The sequence below is a fragment of the Aquarana catesbeiana genome, linkage group LG09 (assembly GCF_042186555.1).
Source record: "Aquarana catesbeiana isolate 2022-GZ linkage group LG09, ASM4218655v1, whole genome shotgun sequence".
NCBI lineage: Eukaryota > Metazoa > Chordata > Amphibia > Anura > Ranidae > Aquarana > Aquarana catesbeiana.
In genome coordinates, this window is record NC_133332.1 from 318,369,885 (window position 1) to 318,393,800 (window position 23,916).

Consider the following 23,916-nt stretch of genomic DNA (forward strand, 5'->3'; position numbering starts at 1 on the left):
CCGAGCCCACCCTTTTTTGAAGCCTATTAGAGCCTCTGGCTGTAATCACATGTTTCAAAAAAACACCCCCACCGCATTGGAATCCATAGTCCGGCGGCCTGATATGTAGATAAGGGGGCTGGACACATGGATAAGGGGTGCGCCCTCTATGGACGGGCCACCACTCCCCACAAGTAACAATAGACCCCCCAGCAACAGCAGACCCCTCCACCACCAACAATAGATCTCCCCAGCAACAATAGATCCCCACAGCAACAATCGATCCTACTCAGAAACAACAGAACAATAGATACCCACCAGCAGCAAAGGAACCCCCCAGCAATGTAGACCCCACCTCATAACAGTAGATCACCCTAACAACAATAGACAACCACATCAACACTATACCCCCCAGCAGTAAAAAATAGATCTCCCCAGCAACAATAGATCCCCGCAGCAACAATGGATCCTACTCAGAAACAACAGAACCCCCAGCAACAATAGATCCCCATCAGCAGCAAAGGAACCCCCCAGCAATATAGACCCCACCTCGTAACAGTAGATCACCCCAGCGACAATAGACAACCACATCAACACTATACCCCCCAGCAGTAAGAAATAGATCCTCCAGCAACCAGAATCAATAGACCCTCCAGCATACCCAGCACCCCTTGCCAGCACATACATTCAGCATTCCCTCGCTCTGCCTGGCTGGGGTGTGTACTTTCCACCAACCCTCGACTTCTGATTGGCCGTTTTGTACTGTCGGTCAGAAGCCGGGGCCAATCACACGGCTGATGTATGAAGCATGGGTCGTACACGCAGCAAGAGAATTTTTTTGCATTCTTTGATCCCATGCAATACAAGTCACCAGCAGAAAGCCCTCCACACTCAGATGGACCGTATGATGGATTACATAAAAAAGGGGAATCAAAGGTTTTATCCATTCTGTACATACTGGGAGAGAATCCAACTCCAGCCACAGCCTGCTGAGATCCCACAGCCCATAGAGATGTCAGGCCAGGCAGATGTTTGTTTTTGAATTTGCCATTGTTCAGAAGACCTGTCCCAGAAGCCTCTGCTGGAAGCAGGCAGACCCCAACTCATCAACTCAACTGAAGCTTTGCTGCGAGTAATCAATAAATAGACCACATTCTGTGAATCGAGGAATCGCCTCTATAAGAGGCTTCTCAGGCTTTGTAAAAAAAAATCCCTTTAGAGACATTTTCAGGACTGAGCCCCAGGTAAGCAGCCAGGTAGACTGATCACTGGGGGGGAGAGGGGACCAAGGGAATGCTTCCTCCTGCCTGCAGCAGACTGATGACATCATCTGAGCCTAAGAAAAGTAACAGTGTTGCAGTCTGATCACTGAGGGGAGGGGGGGGGATGCTTCCTTCTACCTGCAACGAAGAGCTGGACTAAGGCAGTATCTCAGTCCAGATGTTCCATTAAGGTGGACATTGTTTTATTTTTCTTTTAGAAACAAAGGGTTAAGCTTAGCATTGGATTACTATTGAAGGGGAGCTTCACTCCCTTTTTTGTTTTTTTCTTTATTCTCCTCCCTCATACCTTTGAGCTGCTGTTCAGGTGCCTCAGTCCAGATCCCATACCAACACCTTGGTCCTTCACAGTCATTAGAGGCCAGCTGCCTCCTCCAGGTTCATGCTGCATACCAGCAATGCCTACCAGCTGCAGTATGTCCCTGGAAATAGACATCACCCTTATCTGGATGAGAACGACGGTGAGGATCCAAGACAAAAAAGATTCAAGAATAGTTAACAAACTATATAAAAAGAACTTTTACTTTTTACTTTACACTGTGGGGGGGGGGGGGGGGGGGCAGTGAGTGGAGTCCAGAGAGCTAAAGTGAATATGGAAGTTAAAGTCCACTTTGTCCAGAAGTCCAGTATTGGTTTGGGTAAGGTTACCGTTTGGCAAAGCAAAAGCTTCCAATTTTGCTTCTTGCTGCTCTGGAGTTGGGAACTGACTTAATGGCCTAGAGCCAGAATGGACCATGATAGGTCACTAGGCTCTGGAGCTGACTCCATAGCCTACAGCTAAAATGGACCATGATAGGTCACTAGGTTATGGAACTGACTTCATGGCCTAGAGCCAGAATGGACCATGATAGGTCACTACACTAGGCTCTGGAGCTGACTCCATTGCCTACAGCTAAAATGGACCTTGATAGGTCATTAGGTTCTGGAACTGACTCCATGGCCTACAGCAAGAATGGACCATGATAGGTCACTAGGTTCTGGAACTGACTTCATGGCCTAGAGCCAGAATGGACCATGATAGGTCACTAGGTTCTGGAACTGACTCAATGGGCTACAGCTAGAATGGACCATGATAGGTCACTAGGTTCTGGAACTGACTCCATGACCTACAGCTAGAATGGACCATGATAGGTCACTAGGATCTGGAACTGACTCCATGGCCTAGAGCCAGAATGGACCATGGGAGGTCATTAGATTCTGGAGCTAACTCCATGTTCTAGAGCCAGAATGGACCATACATAGCCGTACACAGGAGGTGTGCCAGGTGTAACTGGGGACACCCTAATCACTATGTGCAGTGCAGATTCCCCTATTGCTTGAGCTTCCTGCCCGGTTTGCCCCCACTCCTCCTCACCCCACAGTGTTGCTGGCATGCCTCCTCTCTTCCTGGTTGCTGCGGGGATCTTTCAGGGTAGAGGGCAGGGGAAGAGGCTAGTAAATATGTCATTTACCGGCCCCTTTTCTTTTCTAATGAACACAGTGAACACACTCACTCACTGTGTTCATTCGCAAATGAAGCATAGTAAATTGTGTTTACTATGTTTCAGTTTGTGATTAAATAGGAAGCCGCTCAGCACAGAGCACTTCCCATTCATTCACTGTCCAGTATAGCTGGGACTGCAGAGAAAGGCATGCTTTTGAGCTTTGTTGTGCACACCCTAATGCAATGATCTGCGCACACCTATGGGACCATGGTAGGTCTCTATGTTCTGGAGCTGACTCCATGGCCTAGAACCAGAATGGACCATGACAGGTCACTATGTTCTGGAGCTGACTCCATGGCCTAGAGCTAGAATAGACCATGGTAGCTCACTAGATTCTGAAGCTAACTTCATGGCCTAGAGCCATAATGGACCATGGTAGGTCACTATATTCTGGAGCTGACTCCATGGTCTACAGCCAGAATGGACCATGATAGGTCACTATGTTCTGGAGCTGGCTCCATGGTATAGAGCCAGAATGGACCATGGTAGCTCACTAGGTTCTGAAGCTAACTCCATGGCCTAGAGCCATAATGGACCATGGTAGGTCACTATCTCTGTGGCTAACTCCATGGTCTAGAGCCAGAATGGACCATGGTAGCTCACTAGGTTCTGAAGCTAACTCCATGGCCTAGAGCCATAATGGACCATGGTAGGTCACTATGTTCTGGAGCTGACTCCATGGTCTAGAGCCATAATGGACCATCATGGTCCTTTGGAGCCCAAAGGACCATGATAGGTCACTATGTTCTGAAGCTAACTCCATGGCCTAGAGCCATAATGGACCATGGTAGGTCACTATGTTCTGGAGCTGGCTCCATGGTCTAGAGCCAGAATGGACCATGGTAGGTCACTAGGTTCTGAAGCTAACTCCATGGCCTAGAGCCATAATGGACCATGGTAGGTCACTATGTTCTGGAGCTGACTCCATGGTCTAGAGCCATAATGGACCATGGTAGGTCACTATGTTCTGGAGCTGACTCCATGGTCTAGAGCCAGAATGGACCATGGTAGGTCACTAGGTTCTGGAGCTGACTCTATTGCCTAGAGCCAGAATGGGCCTTGGTAGGTCACTAGGTTCTGGAGCTGAGTTGGAGTGGAGGTGGAATCAGAATGGATCTAAAGGTTGAAGGTCCACTTTGTCCAGTTGTCCAGCATTGGTTAGGGTTAAGGTTACCATTTTGGCAAAGCTTAAGCTTCCAATTTTGCTCATTACTGGGAGCTGACTTCATGGCCTAGAACCACAGCGGAGCATGGTAGGTCACTAGGTTCTGGAGCTGAGTTGGAGTGGAGTGGAATCAGAACTGAAGTGGGCTCCGGGGCTTGGAGCCGACAATCCGCTACCCTCAATTTCACATCACATAACTTCCATAGGGTCCATAGACACCACTACAATGTGTGAGGTGTGTTGGTGTGCTGTGGTTATCACCACTTATTGTTATGGCACCCTAATGCACAACAATTGCGGTGTGCAGCAGTAATGTGGCACCGTACTGGCAAAAGAGAAGCAGGTACCAAGCACATAAATGTGCTTCACAACGCACATAAACGTGGTGCGTACCGCGCATTGACGTAAGCCTGTTAAAAAATTTGCAACAGACCCGAGCAGTGTGAATGGGCCCTTAAAATAAGTCAGCGCGCAATTAATTTTTCGGTAGCAAATCCAGTGTAATTAAAGTAAAATGTCTGAGTAGATGGAATTAAAGTCGTAGTTTAATGCGCTTCTTTCTGGGATCTGCAGTTAATTACATAATCGTTAGAAAGCCGGTTCTGAAACACTTCCACGCTAAAATTGGCAGAGACTCCGTTTTTGTTCTTAATTTCTTTTTTTTTTTTTTTTTTCCAGTAGGGATGAGAAAAATTAAATGTTTACATTTTCCCAGCAATTTCACTAAAAATCCATAAATTTCATACAAAATGTCACCATTTTAGCAAATTGCATTGGAGCCAATGGATTGTGGAAGTTGAATCGGCTTATATTTTGTCTTCCCCGCGCCCCCCCCCCCAATCAGCACAATAATAACATGCTTATATAAATCTTTTCTGTTTTTTTTTTTAATCTTATTTTATATATTTTTTTTTATTGTGGGGAATATTGGTGCTTACTGGGGGGGCATTGGTGCTAAGGGGAGAGGGGGGGCATTGGTACTAGGTGGGGGGGGGCATTGGTGCTAAGGGGAGAGGGGAGACATTGGTACTAGGTGGGGGGGGGGGCATTGGTGCTAGGGAGGGGGGAGGGGGCATTGGTGCTAGGTGGGTGGGGGGTAAAGAGGGCCACTTGTACTTACTGGGGAGTGCATTGGTTCTAGGGGTTGAAGAAGGGGACACTGGTGCTCCCTGGGGGGGGGGGGGACATTGGTGCTAGGTGGGGGGAATTGGTGCTAGGTGGGGGGGAGGAGGGAATTGGTGCACACTGGAGAGGCATTGGTGCTAAAGGGGAGGTGGGGGACATTGGTGCTAGGTGGGTGGGGGAAAGGGGGACACTTGTGCTCACTGGGGAGGGCATTGGTTCTAGGGGTTGGAGAAGAAGGGGACACTGGTGCTCCCGGAAGGGGGGGGCATTGGTGCTCACTGGGGAGGCATTGGTGGTAAGTGGGGGGGAGGGGACAAGGCATTGGTGCCAAAGAGGAGGGGGGGGGACATTGGTGCTAGGTGGGTGGGGGGAAAGGGGGACACTTGTGCCCACCGGGGAGGGCATTGGTTCTAGGGGTTGGAGAAGGGAACACTGGTGCTCCCAGGGGGGGGAATTGGTGCTAGGTGGGGGGGAATTGGGGCTCACTGGGGGGCATTGGTGCTAAGTGGGGGGGGGGGACAAGGCATTGGTGCCAAAGGGGAGAGGGGGGGACATTGGTGCTAGGTGGATGGGGGGAAAGGGGGACACATGTGCTCACTGGGGAGGGCATTGGTTCTAGGGGTTGGAGAAGGGAACACTGGTGCTCCCGGGGGGGGGGAATTGGGTGCTAGGTGGGGGGGAATTGGGGCTCACTGGGGGGGCATTGGTGCTAAGTAGGGGGGGAGGGGACAAGGCATTGGTGCCAAAGGGGAGAGGGGGGGACATTGGTGCTAGGTGGGTGGGGGGAAAGGGGGACACATGTACTCACTGGGGAGGACATTGGTTCTAGGGGTTGGAGAAGGGGGGCACTGTTGCTCCCTGGGGGGGGGCATTGGTGCTAAGTGGGGGGGGGGGGACAAGGCATTGGTGCCAAAGGGGAGAGGGGGGGACATTGGTGCTAGGTGGATGGGGGGAAAGGGGGACACTTGTGCTCACTGGGGAGGGCATTGGTTCTAGGGGTTGGAGAAGGGAACACTGGTGCTCCCGGGGGGGGGGAATTGGTGCTAGGTGGGGGGAATTGGGGCTCACTGGGGGGGCATTGGTGCTAAGTAGGGGGGGAGGGGACAAGGCATTGGTGCCAAAGGGGAGAGGGGGGGACATTGGTGCTAGGTGGGTGGGGGGAAAGGGGGACACATGTACTCACTGGGGAGGACATTGGTTCTAGGGGTTGGAGAAGGGGGGCACTGTTGCTCCCTGGGGGGGGGCATTGGTGCTAGGTGGGGGGGAATTGGAGCTCACTGGGGGGGCATTGGTGCTAGGTGGGGGGGGGACAAGGCATTGGTGCTAAAGTGGAGAGGGGGGACATTAGTGCTAGGTGGGTGGGGGGAAAGGGGGACACTTGTGCTCACTTTGGAGGGCATTGGTTCTAGGGGTTGGAGAAGGGGGACACTGACGTTCCCTGGGGGGGGGGCATTGGTGCTAGGTGGGGGGGGCACTGGTACTCACTGGGGGGGCATTATTGCTAGGGCTTTTTATTTTGTGGTGGTGCAATGGGCTTTAAATTGCCCCTAAGGGTAACAGTAGTTGCATCTTGGACACCTATCTTGGACTTGCTCCCGTGCCAAAACATGGCCCCTCATCAGCCTCATTATTTTACAAATGTTTCACAGAAAGAAAAAAACAAACAAACAATGAAGCCATAGTTAAAAAAATAAAGAAAAATCGAAAAATTCTAAAAAATAAAATAATACCCAAGAAAATTTAGCATTTGGCTTTTGCTAAATTTCTCCGATGGAGAGACTGGTCCGGCAGTTACATGGTGAAATCAATTCCACCGAAATCCCTTCTCCAGTGTTTTCTTTATCCGTCTATGAGCGACATTCGGAGTGTTTGTGACCCAGCGTGAGTCTAAACGGCAGAAAGTGTGATCGTTCCCTCAACAATCCCACACATCTGTTTTCTGGGAGCTGTTCCGGCACCGAAAACGTCTGGGTCGACTTTGACATGCGTTGGTATATTTCTATCCATGTATCTCAGTGTGGGTCCAGTGATGACAAGGCTCTCCCATGCTGGGAGAGGAGGAGGATGGAGGATCTGTTTGTTTGTAAGACTCTTACCCAACATTTGATGACAGCGATCAGGTAGAAGGAAACAGCTGGAACCAGAAATGATCAAATACGCCGAGGAATTCTTCGTTCCTCAGATGACGAGAACACTCAATGTCATTGTCTCCCCCGTTCTGAACCCCACGTATAATGAGTATCCAAGGCTTTGTTCTGTATTTGTATGTTTTGGTTGAGTTTTCTGTAGCTGAAGGAACAACAATTTCCCTGACTGAAGACGGGGAGGTTCAGGCCAGGGGAAGGTAATTGGAAGTAAAGGAAGGCAAAGGGGGAGGGGGGTATGAAACTGTAAAATTGTATATAATGTAAGACCATATCCAAGTGTAGCACCCTCCTAGATAGCGTATAGGATGTTAGGTAAATTTAGTTTGGCTCTTCTGCAGCCAGTGGAGCAGTTGTTGATTGCTTTGGCCTGCCTAATGTTTCACAGGTTGCTGGTCTGATTATTTCCCCCTGCATTCTAGAGGGTTCTGGAATCGTAGTGGGAAGATAAGCAGAGGGGCAGTCTTAATATTTGTAGGGACCCAGCCAATCCCAAAGGACAAGTTATCGGAATCCAAAAGTGCAGCAGCCGAAGGATAAAGGTGCGTTGTGGTGTCCAAGGGGGTCCCCAGTTTGGCGGCATTCGATGGGCTTGTTCCATGGCAAAGAAGGAGGAAAAAGCTGCCCTGGATAATAGGCACTCAGTAAACGCTACTGGGTCAGGGCCCTCCAAGTCCTGTGGTAGCCTCAGGATCCCAAGATTTTTTACGCCTGTTATGGTTTTCGGCATCCTCCGCTATAGATTCAAGGGATTTGATTGGTGATAAAACTTTTTGGGGGGCGGCAAACAAACCCCCCCCCCAGGCCTCCAGGGTCAGGGCAACGTGGCTTTCCCGGCTTCTCCTCCCGGCCAACCCAGTCTTCTTTAGATCTGCCTCCTGTCCTGATTGGCCAAGAGGAGAAGCCGGAAACCGATAGAAAATATTGATTCGCTAGTGTCACAAGTGGGTGGGTTCGGGGGCGCAAAGCCCAACATTTTTAGGCCAATTAGAGCCTCTGGCTCTAATCATGTGCTTGAAAAAAAACAACTCATAGAAAGCTATAAGTCCGGCACCCCGCATGCAAACTAGGGAATTGGCGCCCCTGCACTCATTATGGACCCGCCACCACTAGATCGCACCTTTGAGTGTGTGCAGGAGGGCCGAATGATCTCAGATGGTCTTTTCCGAAACCCCTATCCGATGCTCGGCCTCAGTGATGGGATGGTGGATCTTATCAAAGTCCTTCCACAAAAGCCCCACATCGAGTTGCAGAGATATAATCTTGTTAGTGAGTGTAATTTGGCATCCCGTTATTGCCTGCATGAGTGCCAAGAAGTTGGCTTTCTCAGTGAGAGCCAGGTCGGGATCCTACGTCTGTGTCGCCATACTGGCTGTACCTGCCACACCCTCTCCTGTGGAGTTAACTGTAGTGTCCCCGTGGCGCCGAGACTCAGATTGCTGTCAGCCTCTCGCCATCATCAGCAGAAGGCAAAAGGGGGGACCATGGCCGAAGCAGTGGGGTACAGGGCAGCAGTTCAGGATAAAAAAAAAAAAACCTTCACAGCAGCAGTGCTCCTCAACTAGGCATCCAACACAGTTGCCATCTTGGTGGTTGGAAGTGGCTGGAGAGCCCATAAATTGTCTGAGACCTAGAGCAGAGCTGAGTTGGTCCTGGGTCTAGCCCTTCAGGAGAAGCCCCCTGCCTAAGAGCCCCTTGCCTCTGGGACAGTGTGCTGCAACACCGCTGGATGTTCATCGAGGTTCCAGCTGTAGCATAACTGCAGGTCCTACTTCAAAGGTTCCAGTCTGGGATCTGGGTTTGGAAAGCTTGCTGAAGAGTGCCTGGTGAAAGTTGGAGGAGGGTGTCCAGCTGTCCTGTGGCATTTTGAGCTTTGTATCTCCCTCACTGAAGAGTGCCCCGTGGATATCTGAAGGAGGCGACCAATGATCCTATGGCTTGTGAGTACTGGCTCAAATTCTGAGCCCTAGTGACTGTGTGCTGGTTTTCTTTCTTCAGAGGGCTCTAGTAATTGTTCAGCCTGTGGTGGCCTTATTGAGAACCTAATTCCAGCTACATCTTCTGCCTAATCCCCAGAGACTGTTAAGAGAATAGGAGACGAGTCCTCTGATTTTCAGGTGTCCTTAGGGTCTTGATGGACTTGTGCCTTTTTTTGACCTCACCTACTATGTAACTATGTATCCATGTCCCCCCCCCCCCCACCCCCCCCTTACAGCCATCCAAATTTTTACAAGCACTAAGCCGGATAAAAGACATTCCCTAGACCCTTTATTGAGCCAGAGAGGGAGGATGCTGTGTGCTTGGCTGCCTATGCACTAACATTGGGGAAGGAACCAGTCTAACTACATGGACCCAAAGGTCCCTCCAGAGGTTGCTAAGGGTTCCTTGAGCTGTGGCTGATTTACCTCCCATTTGATGGTGCCTTTAAAGTTCCAATACCACTTGGCTGAGACAGCAACATGGCATCAATAATCCTTTAAGCTAACTTATAGAGTGCCATTCCGACCACTACTGTAAGAGGGCATTCCTCCCACTGCCGACAAGTCTAATAGACATATTACTGAAAATGATATCAATGGGTAAAAAGGTTGGGAATGGCCGGTATAAATGTATTACCCTCAGTCAGACAGATGGATGCAATGCAATTTATATATATCAATATGAGTCTTTGCATTTAACCATAGAGTTTGGTGGACCCATTGCATCACCAGGAGTGACGTGCAACTAAAAGTCAAGACAGACACCAGAATGGGGTAAGTCTTCAGACAGATGGCCAACAAGATCATGATCAGATCAGACACAGACAAACCAATCCTAAATAGAGTCCTGAGCAGAACAATGACTGTCAAGAGCAGAGATAAAGGTCCAGTATAACTAAAGACAAACTAAGGACAAATACAGTACATTCAACTCACTTGAGTAATCAAAGGCATGTATAGCTAGACAGAAGCCAGACAGACAAGACATGAGCACAGATTCCCACGGGAACCCTCCAAAAAAGCGTGGATGCCTTTCCAGAGGAGTGGAGGATGTTATTGCCACAAAGGGTGACAAATGCATATGAATGGCCATAATCTTGAGGCACTCCAAAATCTTGTGAAAAGCCTTCTTCACAGAAGAGTGAAGGACATTAAAGTCACAAAGGTAAGGCCAACTCCATATCAATAGTCATTGGGGGGGGTTAACTCAATTATAATGGCCAGGGTTTTGGAATGGGATGTCCAACAAACTCATATGGTGTGATGGTCAGATCTCTACAAACTTTTGACCATACAGTGTACATATCCTAAGTTTAAACAAGGCTTAAGTAGGACAGCCTCCTCAATGCTTATCCATCACTGCTTACGGCGAAGCACATGGTAGCTTGACCACCTTAGAACCATAGTCATGTTTAAAATTTCAGAAGATGCCAGATCAGACGTATATTGCTGGTTGTAACCAAGTCTACCATAAGGATGGCACTGTAACTCCAATGGGGGTACGGTTGACTTTGCTAAGTCAACCAATCCTTTGACTAATCCAGATTTTCAAGGCCATCAGGTCACCAGAGGTCTAATACTCTACGTGAGACAATGGAGGTGGCAGGGAAGACCAATGACACCTCCACTATCACACAATCAAAATGTCCATCCTGAGATAGCACATTATTGAGTGTTCTTTGGTAGGTATTTGTGGACGGTGGACGGAAGCCAGGGACTAACCCCAAAAACGAAACCTCCGGGGATGCTGTATATCAATCTAGTTATAACTCAGTGATGTGTATTTTATTTTTTCCTGATCTAAATTTCTACTAGAATTGTATTCAAGTGTAATACTGCGGCAATAAAACGACGTGTTAATTTTGGCCCACAAAGCACTAAATGTGAGTGCCGGAATCTCATGTGTCGCGCCACAGCGTTGTTTTAGTTCTCTCGTCATAGCAGAGATCAAACAACTGAAATGTTCAAGCCACCAGTCCAACAAAGCTTGCAGTGAACCTTTTTTATTTGGCAGCACGGTCCTTCATTTTTCATGCTAATGCTTCTGCTTTGTTCCCATCTATATGTCTCGGGGTTTTGAGCAATTAGAGAAACCTTAAGCAAGAGAGTTTTATTGATGCCTACGCCTGGAGCTCATCAGTATGTACTCATCAGTGAAAGGGCATTGGAACCACTGAAATGTTAGGAAGCCAGCATCACATGACTGGTTTTAGCGTCGTCTTTTGGAATTCGCTTGCTCTCTGCTTGACAGAAGAGCATTCATGCATCGTGTATCTCTTCTGTAGATCACCTTTGTCTCTTGATATAACCATAGACCAGAATTTCTCAAACTTTTTAATATGGAGGAACCCTTCAAATAACTTTCGGGTCTAAGAGAACTTCTGGTGATAATTACCATATCTAAAGCTCACGGTACATTAACATATGAGCACTAAGTGGAGATATAGGAATAATCAAAAGAATAAGGAATGTGACATACTTTAAGTATTTGACACCCAGGGCTGCTCTACATAGCAAATATATTCAGTAATAATAATGAAACTAAACAATAATAATGGCCTGAAAAGAATATTGTGTTCCCTTACATCAGGGGTCTCCAAACTTTATATAGAAAGGGCCAGTTTACTGTCCTCAGACTTCAGGGGAGCCGAACTGAGCCCAGTGTGGGAGTAAACAATGCCCGATCTGGTGTCGTTGGGAGGAATAGTGCCCCCTTTTTGTTGTCAGTGGAAATAATTATACCCCATCATTGGTGTCAGTGGAAGGAATAGTGCCCCGTTGTTGGTGTCAGTGGCAGGAATAATGCCTCAAGGGCCGGATAAAGACAAGCAAAGGGCCACAGTTTGGAGACCACTGCCTTACATAGTTAATGTGTGAAACAATGCCCCTGCACATTGGCTGTCAGTGGAAAAGGGTCCCTTTAGATTGGTGGTCAATGGTAGGGCCACCTTACATTAGTGATCATTAGGAGAGGGGCCCCCTTACACTGGTGGTCAGTGGAGAAGGTCCATTTACATTTGTGGTCAGTGGGGAAGGGCCTCTTTAGATTGGTGGTCAATGGTAGGGCCACCTTTTATTAGTAATCATTGGGAGAGGGAGACCCTTACACTGGTGGTCAGTGGAGAAAGGCCTCTCTAGATTGGTGATCAGTGGGAGAAGAACCACCTTACATTAGTGACCGCTGAGAGACAGACCCCTCTTATACTAGTGGTCAGTGGAGAAGGTCCATTTACATTTGTGGTCAGTGGGGAAGGGCCTCTCTAGATTGGTAATCAGTGGTAGAAGAACCACCTTACATTAGTGATCGTTGAGAGACAGACCCCTCTTACACTAGTGGTCAATGGAGAAGTTCCTCTTTAGATTGGTGATCAGTGGTAGAAGAGTTAGCTTACATTAGTGAATATTGATGAAGGGACCCTCTTACACTGGCAAGTGGAGAAGGGCTCCTCTAAACTTGTGGTCAGTGGAGGAGAGCCTCTTTAGATTGGTGGTCAATGGAGAAGGTCCCATTTACATTAATGGTCATGGAGATGGGCCTCTTTAGATTGGTGATCAGTGGTAGGACCACCTTACATTAGTGATCATTGGGAATGGGACACCCTTACCCTGGTGATCAGTAGAGAAGGGCCACTTTACAATTGTATTCAGCGTGGGTATAGTTTCTTTAGATTGGTGATTAGTGGTAGAAGGACCACCTTATATTAGTGATCACTGGGAGAGGGACCCCTTTACACCAGTGGTCAGTGGAGAAGAGCCTCTTTACATTTGTGGTCAATGGAGAAGGGCCTCTTTAGGTTGGTGATCAGTGGTAGAAGAACCACCTTACATTAGTGAATATTGAGGAAGGGACCCCCTTGCAATGACGGTAAGTGGAGAAGGTCCCTTTAAACTTGTGGTCAGTATGGGAATATTCTCCTTAGACTGGTGGTCATTGGAGAGGGATCCTTTTACACTGGTGGTCAGTGGAGAAGGGCCTATTTACATTTGTGGTCAGTGGAGAAGGATCTCTTTAGATTGGTGATCATTGGTAGAATAGTCACCTTACATTAGTGAATATTGGTGAAGGGACCCCCTTGCACTGGCAATAAGTGGAGAAGGGCTCAGTGAAGCTCACTTGTGGTCAGTGGAAGAGAGCCTCTTTAGATTGGTGGTCAATGGAGAAGGGCCCATTTACATTAATGGTCATAAAGATGGGCCTCTTTAGATTGGTGGTCAGTGGTAGAACCACCTTACATTAGTGATCATTGGGAAAGGGACTCCCTTACCCCGGTGGTCAGTAGAGAAGGGCCACTTTACAATTGTATTCAGTGTGGGTATAGTCTCTTTAGATTGGTGATAAGTGGTCAAAGGACCACCTTTTATTAGTGATCACTGGGAGAGGGGCCCCTTTACCTCAGTGGTCAGTGGAGAAGAGCCTCTTTTCATTTGTGGTCAATGGAGAAGGACCTCTTTAGATTGGTGATCAGTGGTAGAAGAACCACCTTACATTAGTGAATATTGAGGAAGGGATCCCCTTGCACTGACGGTAAGTGGAGAAGGTCCCTTTAAACTTGTGGTCAGTGTGGAAAGAGCCTCTTTAGACTGGTGGTCATTGGAGAGGGGCCCCTTTACACTGGTGGTCAGCGGAGAAGGGCCTATTTACATTTGTGGTAAATGGAGAAGGACCTCTTTAGATTGGCGATCAGTGGTAGAAGAACCACATTACATTAGTGCTTATTGGGGAAAGGACCCCTTTTCACTGGTGGTCAATAGAAAAGGTTCCATTTACATTTGTGGTCAGTGGAGGAAAGCCTCTTTAGATTGGTGCTCAATGGAGAAGGGTCCATTTACATTCATGGTCAGTGGAGAAGGGCCTCTTTATTTACACAGTGCTTTACACAGTCCCTGCCGCCAAGGAGTTTACAATCTCCCTTACTCCCTAAGCGGCACACAGTCACCAGGATCCTACACTCAGGTCCTGTACTCACAATGTCCCTGGATATTCGGATGCCTCCTTCCAATATTAACCAGACATTTCTCCCGTGAACTCTACAGACCAGATCCTTGGCTAATAACCCTTATTCAGTTCCAGCAAGTTTCAGCAGAATAGGCCCTCCCAGCTTTAGCACAGCACATGTAGACGGACAGCTGGACTGCCCAGAGGGGCAGCAGCCCCTTGGGCTGGGAACTTCTCCCCCTGGACAAGAAACAGGGCTGCCTCAAGCCCCAGACTATTTATGGATGCCTCAGCCACCTACTGGGCATCATCTCTCAGGGATTGGCCGAGACCACATAAATATTCAGGCTTTGGGTCCACTACATTGTCCTCCAGAAGGCAGGGGGAAGCAGTTGAACCCGCAGCCAGTGAAGCCTAGACCAGACCAAAGCAATTACAACCTGCTCCACTAACCACAAGCAAGCCAAAAAAAAAAATGTACCTAGTTTATGTAGCAGCCTATCTAGGAGGGATCCTTCTAGAGCAGGGGCCTCAAACTGGTGGCCCTCCAGCTGTTGCAAAACTACAAGTCCCATCGTGCCCCTGCCTGTGGGAGTCCTGCTTGAAATTGCCAGCCTTGCAATGCCTCATGGGACTTGTAGTTTTGCAACAGCTGGAGGGCGGCCAGTTTGAGACCCCCTGCTCTAGAGAGAAGAGTAGACAAAGGCATTGTCAGGGGTACACTGACACGTTACTTACACATGTGACGACAGGTCCACTTTAATATAACAAAGTAGTTACAAGAAAGCCCCGTCAGGCTCGCTCTCTCTGACAATTACCGTGCCATCTGTATGAAGAGAGGGAGGAAGGTCCTAAGGCTGGGCACAGCTGGGTGGTCCGCGCCCTTAATTACAGCCTTGTGGTGACATCAACATTAATGAGCAGGAAGCCGGGGACGGCTTCAGAAAAGAATAATTGCCGTGTATGGCAAAGTAATTACAAGGTGTGCCGGCTCTGACATTAAATATTCCGCGCTGCCACCGTAACCTTTGTGCCATCACCGCGCGCCTGCCAACGTTCTGGAGGTGAGGAGGAATTACCGCCTTATAAATAATTGTTTTCCATTCATCTCTCCCCGTTCTGGGGACGCAGGCTGCGCTCGCGGGACGGCTCTTCGAGGAGAGTTGGTCTACGCCGAACGTAAGCTGATAAATGAGTTTGACCTTGAAAGTGAGCCGCAGATTCACGTCCTTCGGGTAATTACTAATGAGGGAGGAAAGGGGAGGATCACCGGATGGCCACATATGAAACAATTTCCATAAAAAAGGATAATAATAAGGAGATAGGACCGAGACTTCCATTCCATAACGCTGCAAAATATCTCCATCCTGAGCGTGAGTTGGGTGTCATGTGACCTAGGGAGGGAGGACCCAATTGGAGGGAAGGCTTCATTCTAATAACGCCAAGGTTGCGGGTTCGATCCCCATATGGACCATTCTGGTTATTAAAAAAAAAATGGATCCGGTATGTAGAAGTGTCTAATGTTAAATGTGAAGAATTGTTAGTCTGAGACCATTAATGGTTGTAATTCTCAGACATGAAACATGAGCAAAGCATATCCCTCTATGGTGTGTGCTTGTCTCAGTCCAGAGCACTAAGTGTCTGTTTCTGTCTGCTGCTTCCTTCCTTGGCTATCAGCAGTAGTCACTTCTGATAAGTTTTCCTGACACCAAGAGATAAAAGGTGACAGGGGGAGGGAGCTTCAGCACGCAGCCTGCGATTGACAGCCTCAGCTCTGTTCCTGTGTGCTGTGTGGAGGGGAATGGGGCCTTCCTTTCCCTTTCCCTTCCCTCCAATCAGCACTCTGAGCTCTGAAGAGTGTAATTTCAGCTCCACACCCCCTATTTTCGGACAGCTCAGACAAGCTTTATAAATCCTCTATTTTCACGAAGGGAACGCCTATGTGTGATGCTGACATTAATAAGGAGAGCCGGCAAAACTGTAATCCTTGAAGTAACGTTTATTGGTACATCAGAGTGACAATAAATCTGACGCGTTTCGGCAATATCCTTAGTCGTAGCGATGCGTGATGCTGAGTCTTCATGGTGGAAACAAACGCTATATGAGTAACATTTCATTTTCTAGGGCCCTGAGTACAATAATCTATTGTCTTTTTAAAAAAAAAAACTTGTTTCCACTTTTTTTTAAATGTGTTGCTGATCTCCTGCAGCCTCTTTGCTGCCACTTGTTGGCTTTTCTTGGGACTAGTGAGTACAGTGGACCATGCCTACGTAATTTGCATTAAAAGGGTAGTCCGTATCGGAAGCCCATGTGACAGGGTGACAATGCAGGAGACACCCTATAACCGAAAGAGCCCGAACGAGGACCTTCATGGCAGGATCACCAGTAGTGAGGAACTTGGGTTGGGGACTTGGGTTTGGTCCAAAGTTTGCTGTTATTTCTGGGACCTGCAACTGATGGGATGCCTTTAGTCACAATTGGAAGCCCATGTGACAAGCTGACAATGCAGGAGATCAATTGGGAAACAGGGACAAAGGGTTGTCATCCTATCACAGGAAGAGCCAGAAGGAGGACCTTCATGGCAGGATCCCCAGTAGTGAGGAACTTGGGTTTCGGACTTGGGTTTGGTCCAAAGTTTGCTGTTATCTCTGGGCCCTGCAACTGATGGGATACCTTTAGTCACAATTGGAAGCCCATGTGACAAGCTGACAATGCAGGAGAACAATTGGGAAACAGGGACAAAGGGTTGTCATCCTATAACAGGAAGAGCCAAAGGGAGGACCTTCATGGCAGGATCACCAGAAGTGATGAGCTTGGGTTTTGAGCTGGGGTTTGGTCCAAAGTTTGCTGTCATTGCTGGGCCCCCACAACTGATGAGATGCTTGAAGTCTCTACATGTGACAAGATGACAACAGAGGAAAACAATTGGTAGACAGGACCTGAGGGTTGTCACCCTATAACAGGAAGAGCCTGAAGAGGGACCTTCGAGGCAGGATCATCAGAAGTAAAGATTTTGGGTTTTGGGCTGGTGTTTGGTCCGAAGTTTGCTGTCATTGCTGGGCCTCACAACTGATGGGATGCTTGAAGTCTCTACATGTTGCAAAGTGACAACGCAGGAGCACAATTGGGAGACAGGGACCCAGCGTTGTCACCCTATAACAGGAAGATCCTGAATGATGATGACTTTCATGGTAAGACCAGAAGTGAGGAGCTTGGGTTTCAGGCTTTGGTTCAAACCCAAGTTTGTCTGAACCCTAAAGTTAGCTGTCATTGCTGGGCTCCCGTAGTTGATGGAATGCTCTTGACCTCGGTGAACCAGTTTGGACTTAACCCAATCTTATCCCCAATCGCCAGTTATTATTTTATTGAAAGCTGCAGATTTAGAAAAGTTAAGTGACATTAGCATAGAGAAATTTTGTGGTTGGGTTCCTATCTACTTTCATGAGGAGCAAGTGTGAAGGCATCAATAGATCAAATTTTTTCCACTTATTATATTATTACCATCATTTTCATACCGAGATCCAACCTCCATAACTGCTTTATTGCGTAACCGGTAACTGTCTCCATTATAGGGTGTTGATTGTATGTTTTCTATGTTTTTAATCATTTTGTAGTAACATTTATAATTTTTTAACAAGGTTTCCTCTCATATGTGCCCACAAAGTCCACCTATTTTTTGAGTTTCTCAATCCTTGTATATATATTTTGGATGTTGGCATGGTGAGGGTCCTCCCTTCCTATATCTACTTTCATGGTATCCTTGAATGACCCGGGTTGTTTGCGATGCCCTGTTATACCATTCTGCATAAGGAGATGTGATGTCAGCCGCATGCAGAGATCCATAATATAATTCATCAGAAACTTTCAAGGTGATAACATATCCGCACATATGAACGCCAGACAACACAGCCATTAATTGAGAAATTGGTCAGAAGGAGCCAGGCTGATGACAGCTCAATGAAGAGAAAACACATGTTGTGAGCTTTGAAGACCAGAATAAGGAACCTTCGGAATGCGCCTATATACCTACAGGTCTGTGCGGTGCGGACAGGGCAGGGCGGCCCTACCTCGCTCTCTCCATCTCTATATCCCATGCCAAGTCTGTGCAATGGCTAGAAGCATACCAGAAATGTATTCATGCCTGCCGCCAATTCTGTAGACCATGAAGTGCTAAGTATCCGAGTCCCTTGGTCATGGAATGACTTCTAGCGGTGACAGAGTTTGGTCCAGATTAAGTCTCGGGTCTGCTGGTTCCGTCATTTTTCCATTGTCTCAGGGGGCTCCATGTCTGGTTCCACGCACATGGTCACAATTACACAGCGATAAAACAGTTTTTGATCTTATCTTGTTTTTGTGGTGAACCTTTCTCCAAGTCTGGATTCATTTTTTTTTTTTGCAAACATGAATTACATTCTTCTTAGGAGAAGCAGGACAAAGTTTAAACAATCTTTTCTTTGCTGACTAAATCCTATTATGGAGTATGCACATGTAAACATTTCCATTATGTGAGCTCCATCGTTTTCCAAGGGGGAACCTTCAGAATCTTTATTCTTAGGAAAAGACAATGTTATTTTCTGAAATCTTCAATCGAAACGTTTCACCATAAATGTTTCTGACAACCACCAACCTAAAAATAGATGGTGAAGACAATGAAATGGTTGAGATGTTTATGGTGTTTTCTTTTGTGTACATGATATCCAACTCTCAGCGATTCTCTGGGCACTGTGTCCAATATCCCGGAGCCTTTTCCATAGAATTGTCTTGGCAAATTTTTCTATGAGGTCGTTCACTAGGTCTCCCACAAGGCCTAACCATTGTATACCTATTGGCGCTCTTTTATTTATACACTCTCCACGTGTCTTTTTCTTTTACTCATTAATAGTAAGGTGTGGGTCTTCAGGCCTACCCTTAAGTCTACGGAGAGGATGTGTGGCCATTTGGTTCCTTCTTCCCTTGACTTTGGGCGAGCCCCTCACTTTGTACTCGCTGGTCAGCATCGGCTGATGATGAGGAGCTGGGTGGACCTGAGTGTGCATTACCCCCATCAGGAGTCTTGTGCCCCAAGGGGTTAAGGTGTGGGTTTTCAGGCCTACCCTGAAGTCTACGGGGAGGATGTTTGGCCATAAGGCTCCTTCAGACCCTGTCTTGGGGGGGGTCTTCCTTTGTTAGAGATCTCCACCCAGTACTCATTGGCCGGCTTAGGCTTATCATGAGGAGCAGGCTAGGTGGATATGAGTGTCCTTACCCCTGTCAGGAGTCTTGTACCCTGACGGGTCAGAGTTCGAGTCTTCAGGTCTACCCTGAAGTCTCGGGAGAGGATGTTTGGCCAATCGGTTCCTTCTGCCCCTGCCTTTTGGGTGTCTCTCTTCAGGAGAGTCCTTCAATTAGTACTTGTTAGTCAGCTTCAGCTGATCGCGAGGAGCAGGGTTCTCCAGATCTTTTAGCTAGGTGGATCTGAGTGAACCTTATCCGAGTCAGGAGTTTTGCGCCCTGAGGGACCAGGGTGTGGGTCTTCAGGCCTACCCTGAAGTCTATGGAGAGGATGCGTGGCCATTAGGTTTCTTCTTCCCCTGTCTTGGGGGGGTCTTTCTTTGGGAGAGCTCTCCATCCAGTACTCATTGGCTGGCTTTGGCTTATCATGAGGAGCAGGATGATCGGCTTTTTGGCTAGATGGACCTGAGCTTGCCTTAACCCCATGAGGAGTCTTGCCCCCTTCCCCTGAGGACCAGGGAGGGAACCAAAGACACACCCTAGTGCACTTTTTTGGTTCATTTGGTGTTTAAAATTTGCACAACACACTGCAGGCTCCAAAAAAAAAACCTTAACCCTCCCCATTTTCATGGGCTTGGAACTGGCTTGCAGCATGAGATAACACACATGCTTTGCCACTTTGTACAGATCCTGGGTTCTGATCTAGATCCTGACATTGCTAAATGCCCTATGTTGTTTTAGCTATGACATTATCACATCAGCACTTCCTCAATCAAACCATTGATTATTGGCATCATTGGCCATAAAATCAAGGATTACTGTGCTTGGGAGCAAGGTAGTTTCAAAAGGCCTGGTGGTGGACAGTCTTTTGGGATTGCTGCTGCACACCCTTGGAATTCTAGAGGACTGTCTGTCACCATCACTTTGCCCACTGATGGAATGGTCCGAGCCTTCTTCTTCCACTTTCTCCATCTTCAACTTGACTATGGGGGGTGCCAACTATTTGCAAGGAGTGCCCATAAACTGTATAGCGCTCATGCACTATTTTCAACACCAAACATCTGGAAGAGTGGCTTGGTGCAGTGATAAAGTTTCACATGTGTGTGGTCACTCCTTCCGTGTCGGGCCGTTAACATTTAGTGACTCCCCTCATATATATTTATGCCAATCATACGCCAGGTCTTCTTGACCAACATTAGAACCTGACCACATATTTCCGTAGACATGCTCTACAATCTTCCTAGAAGAGTGAAGGATGTTATTGCTACCAAAGGGGAGCCAATTTCAAAATATTAGCCATGGGGGGGGGATCTTCATATTAATGGCCATGGGGGGAAGGGGGTACTACCATAATAATGGCCATTGGAGGAATTGGGCAATTCCATATAAATAGTCATGGAGGGAGGAGGACAACTCCATATTGAATTATATAGTTTTGCCAATCCTGAGCCAGATCATCTTGAGCAATATTAGAACCTGACCACAAATTTCCGTAGAGATGCTCTACAATCTTCCTAGAAGAGTGAAGGATGTTATGGCTGCGAAAGGGGAACCAACTATTATGATAATAGCCATGGGGGGGGGGGGCAATCTTCATATTAATGGCCATGGGTGAACGGGGGCAACACCATATTAATGGTCATGGGGGGGGGAGGGGGCAACACTATACTAATGGCCATGTTGGGAAGGAGGCAACACCATATTATTGGTCATGGGGGGAAGGGGGCAACACCATATTAATGGCCATGTGGGGAAGGGGGCAATGCCATAATTATAGCCATGGGGGGAAGGGGGCAACCTGATATTAATGGCCATGTGGGGAAGGGGGCACAACCATATTAATGGCCATGGGGGAGGAGGGGGGGGCGCCATATTGATAGCCATGGGGGGGGAAAGGGGGCAACTCCATATTAGTGGTCATGTGGGGAAGGGGGCACAACCATATTAATGGCCATGGGGGAGGAGGGGGGAACGCCATATTCATAGCCATGGGGGGGGGTTAAGGTTGCAACTCCATATTAATGGCCCTGTGGGGAAGGGGGCAACTCCATATGAATAGTCATGGAGAGAGGAGGACAACTCCATATTAATGGCCTTGGGGAGGGGGAAGGGGAAGGGGGGGAACTCTAATTTAATGGCCATGGGGGGGGGACTCCATAATAATGGCCATGGAGGAGAATGAGGACAATGGGGACAACTGCATATTAATGTCCATGGCTTTGAAATGGGATGTCAAACAGGCTTATATATGTGTGATGTTCAGATGGTCAGGTGTCCACCATGTTTGGTCACATTTAGTTGGCCTTTCTTCAACAACAAGCTATGTAAACCTCATCCTGATGGACATTTAATTCCACGAGTTCAGTCTAGTCTTGGATGCCCTCTATCCAACAGATAAGGGGATAGAATGATTCATAATGTAAAAATTTACTTCAAAAAGTCATCAAAGGTAACTGTTGGGGAGTTTACGAAAGTAATTAAATTCAAACAATAGGGATCCTTCAGAACAACATGATTTATAAAGTTCACGCTACGGGGAAATCAAAAGTAATACCGCAATTTTGATGCAAGGGAGGTAAAAATGCAAACAATGCATGGCAAACAGCTGTAGCCATAGAGCCAGTATCTGAGCAACAGTCATGCACTATTGTCTCCTCGGCTGACATATACTTTAGGAGGAACATACATCATTCAAGACATGACAGCTGCTTCCACTGATGAGGCCGGGGCATGGATACCAGAAGTTTCAAAATTCCCGAACAGCTCAAATCCAGAGGTATCTCCGGGAGGAAGATATACAGACCCACGATTCCTGAATCATCATCACAAGGTCAACAGCCAGATGATCTGTAGGCCTTCTTGCCATGGAAAGTCTAGAGACAACATTACATTTAAGGGTGTTTCCGTGAAATTGTTACATTTGATATACAGGATAACCATATTTTACAGTAAATTCCAGAATGATACATTGTTTCCATTAATAAAAAAGGGGGATGGACATACTCATGGCAAATCAAGGTGCCTTTAACATAACCGCTCCAGTGATCCACAAATGAAGAGGGTGCAGGCATCTGAAGTGCTTATCGGGGAAGCGTCCCAACCATGGGATTCAGAGACGTCGCACACCGCCAGCTCAGCGCATGATTAAATGTAAGAACGGCCCCAGCCTCGGCTCCTCCAAGGCCATGCCCATTGGTGCATTTTACCCCGCCCCATGAACCTCTAAATCCAATCATAAATAACTATTATCATAGAGTATTCAAACAGTGCCAACAGTTTGCACAGCGCTGTACAACATAAAGGGAGACAGTACAGTTGCAATGCCATTCAAGATAGGAGGGTTTGGAGGGCCTTGCTCGTAGAAGCTTGCAATCAAAAAATCTCTTCTAAACTTTAATGCATTCAAGAAATTGCAAAGGTTGTGTGCAATCTATAACCCTTGGTGATCCAGCCATACATACTCCCCAGGACATTGTCACCCCCACCCCATGGCCCACACTTTACAGGCCTACCTTCTGGGCGGTTCAAGTCTGGATCATGCCCACTTTCTGGGTGGTTCTGACCAGGTCATACCCACTTTCTTGACGTTTCCACCCCTAATTATGCTGGAACTGCCCATTTGCAGCCACAACGCCATTTTTTTTTTTAGGGGAAATGTTGTGATTCCGGGACACACCCTGGGACACCACATCACCAGGACATAGCACATTGATACGGGACTGTCCCAGCAAATCCGGGACAGCTGATATCTATGAATCCTGCCATGAAGGTCAGTTCAGGCACTTCCTGTTAGGGCTTGGTGATCCAGCCATACGTACTCCCCAGGACATTGTCACCCCAACCCCATGGCCCACACTTTACAGGCCTACCTTCTGGGCGTTTCAAGTCTGGATCATGCTCACTTTCAGGGTGGTTCTGACCAGGTCATACCCACTTTCTTGAAGTTTCCACCCCTAATTATGCTGGAACTTCCCATTTGCAGCCACAACACCATTTTTCTTTTAAGGGAAATGTTATGATCCCGGGACACACCCTGGGACAACACGTCACCAGGACATAGTACATTGATGCGGCACTATTCCAGAAAATCCGGGACAGCTGGTATCTATGAATCCTACCACGAAGATCAGTTCAGGCACTTCCTGTTAGGGCTTGGTGATCCAGCCATACGTACTCCCCAGGACATTGTCACCCCAACCCCATGGCCCACACTTTACAGGCCTACCTTCTGAGCGGTTCAAGGCTGGATAATGCCCACTTTCTGGGTGCTTCTCACCAGGTCATACCCACTTTCCTGAAGTTTCCACCCCTAATTATGCTGGAACTGCCCATTTGCAGCCACAACGCCATTTTTTTTAAAGGAAATGTTGTGATCCCGGGACACACCCGGGGACACCATATCACCAGGACATAGCACATTGATACGGGACTGTCCCAGCAAATCCGGGACAGCTGGTATCTATGAATCCTGCCACGAAGGTCAGTTCAGGCACTTCCTGTTAGGGCTAAAAAAGGCCTATCACACATTCCTGATGAAGTCTACATACAAGCAACCTTGCCAACGCGTACTGCCCTGGCATGGACCGCCATTGTCGTATATCAGGAAACCAACT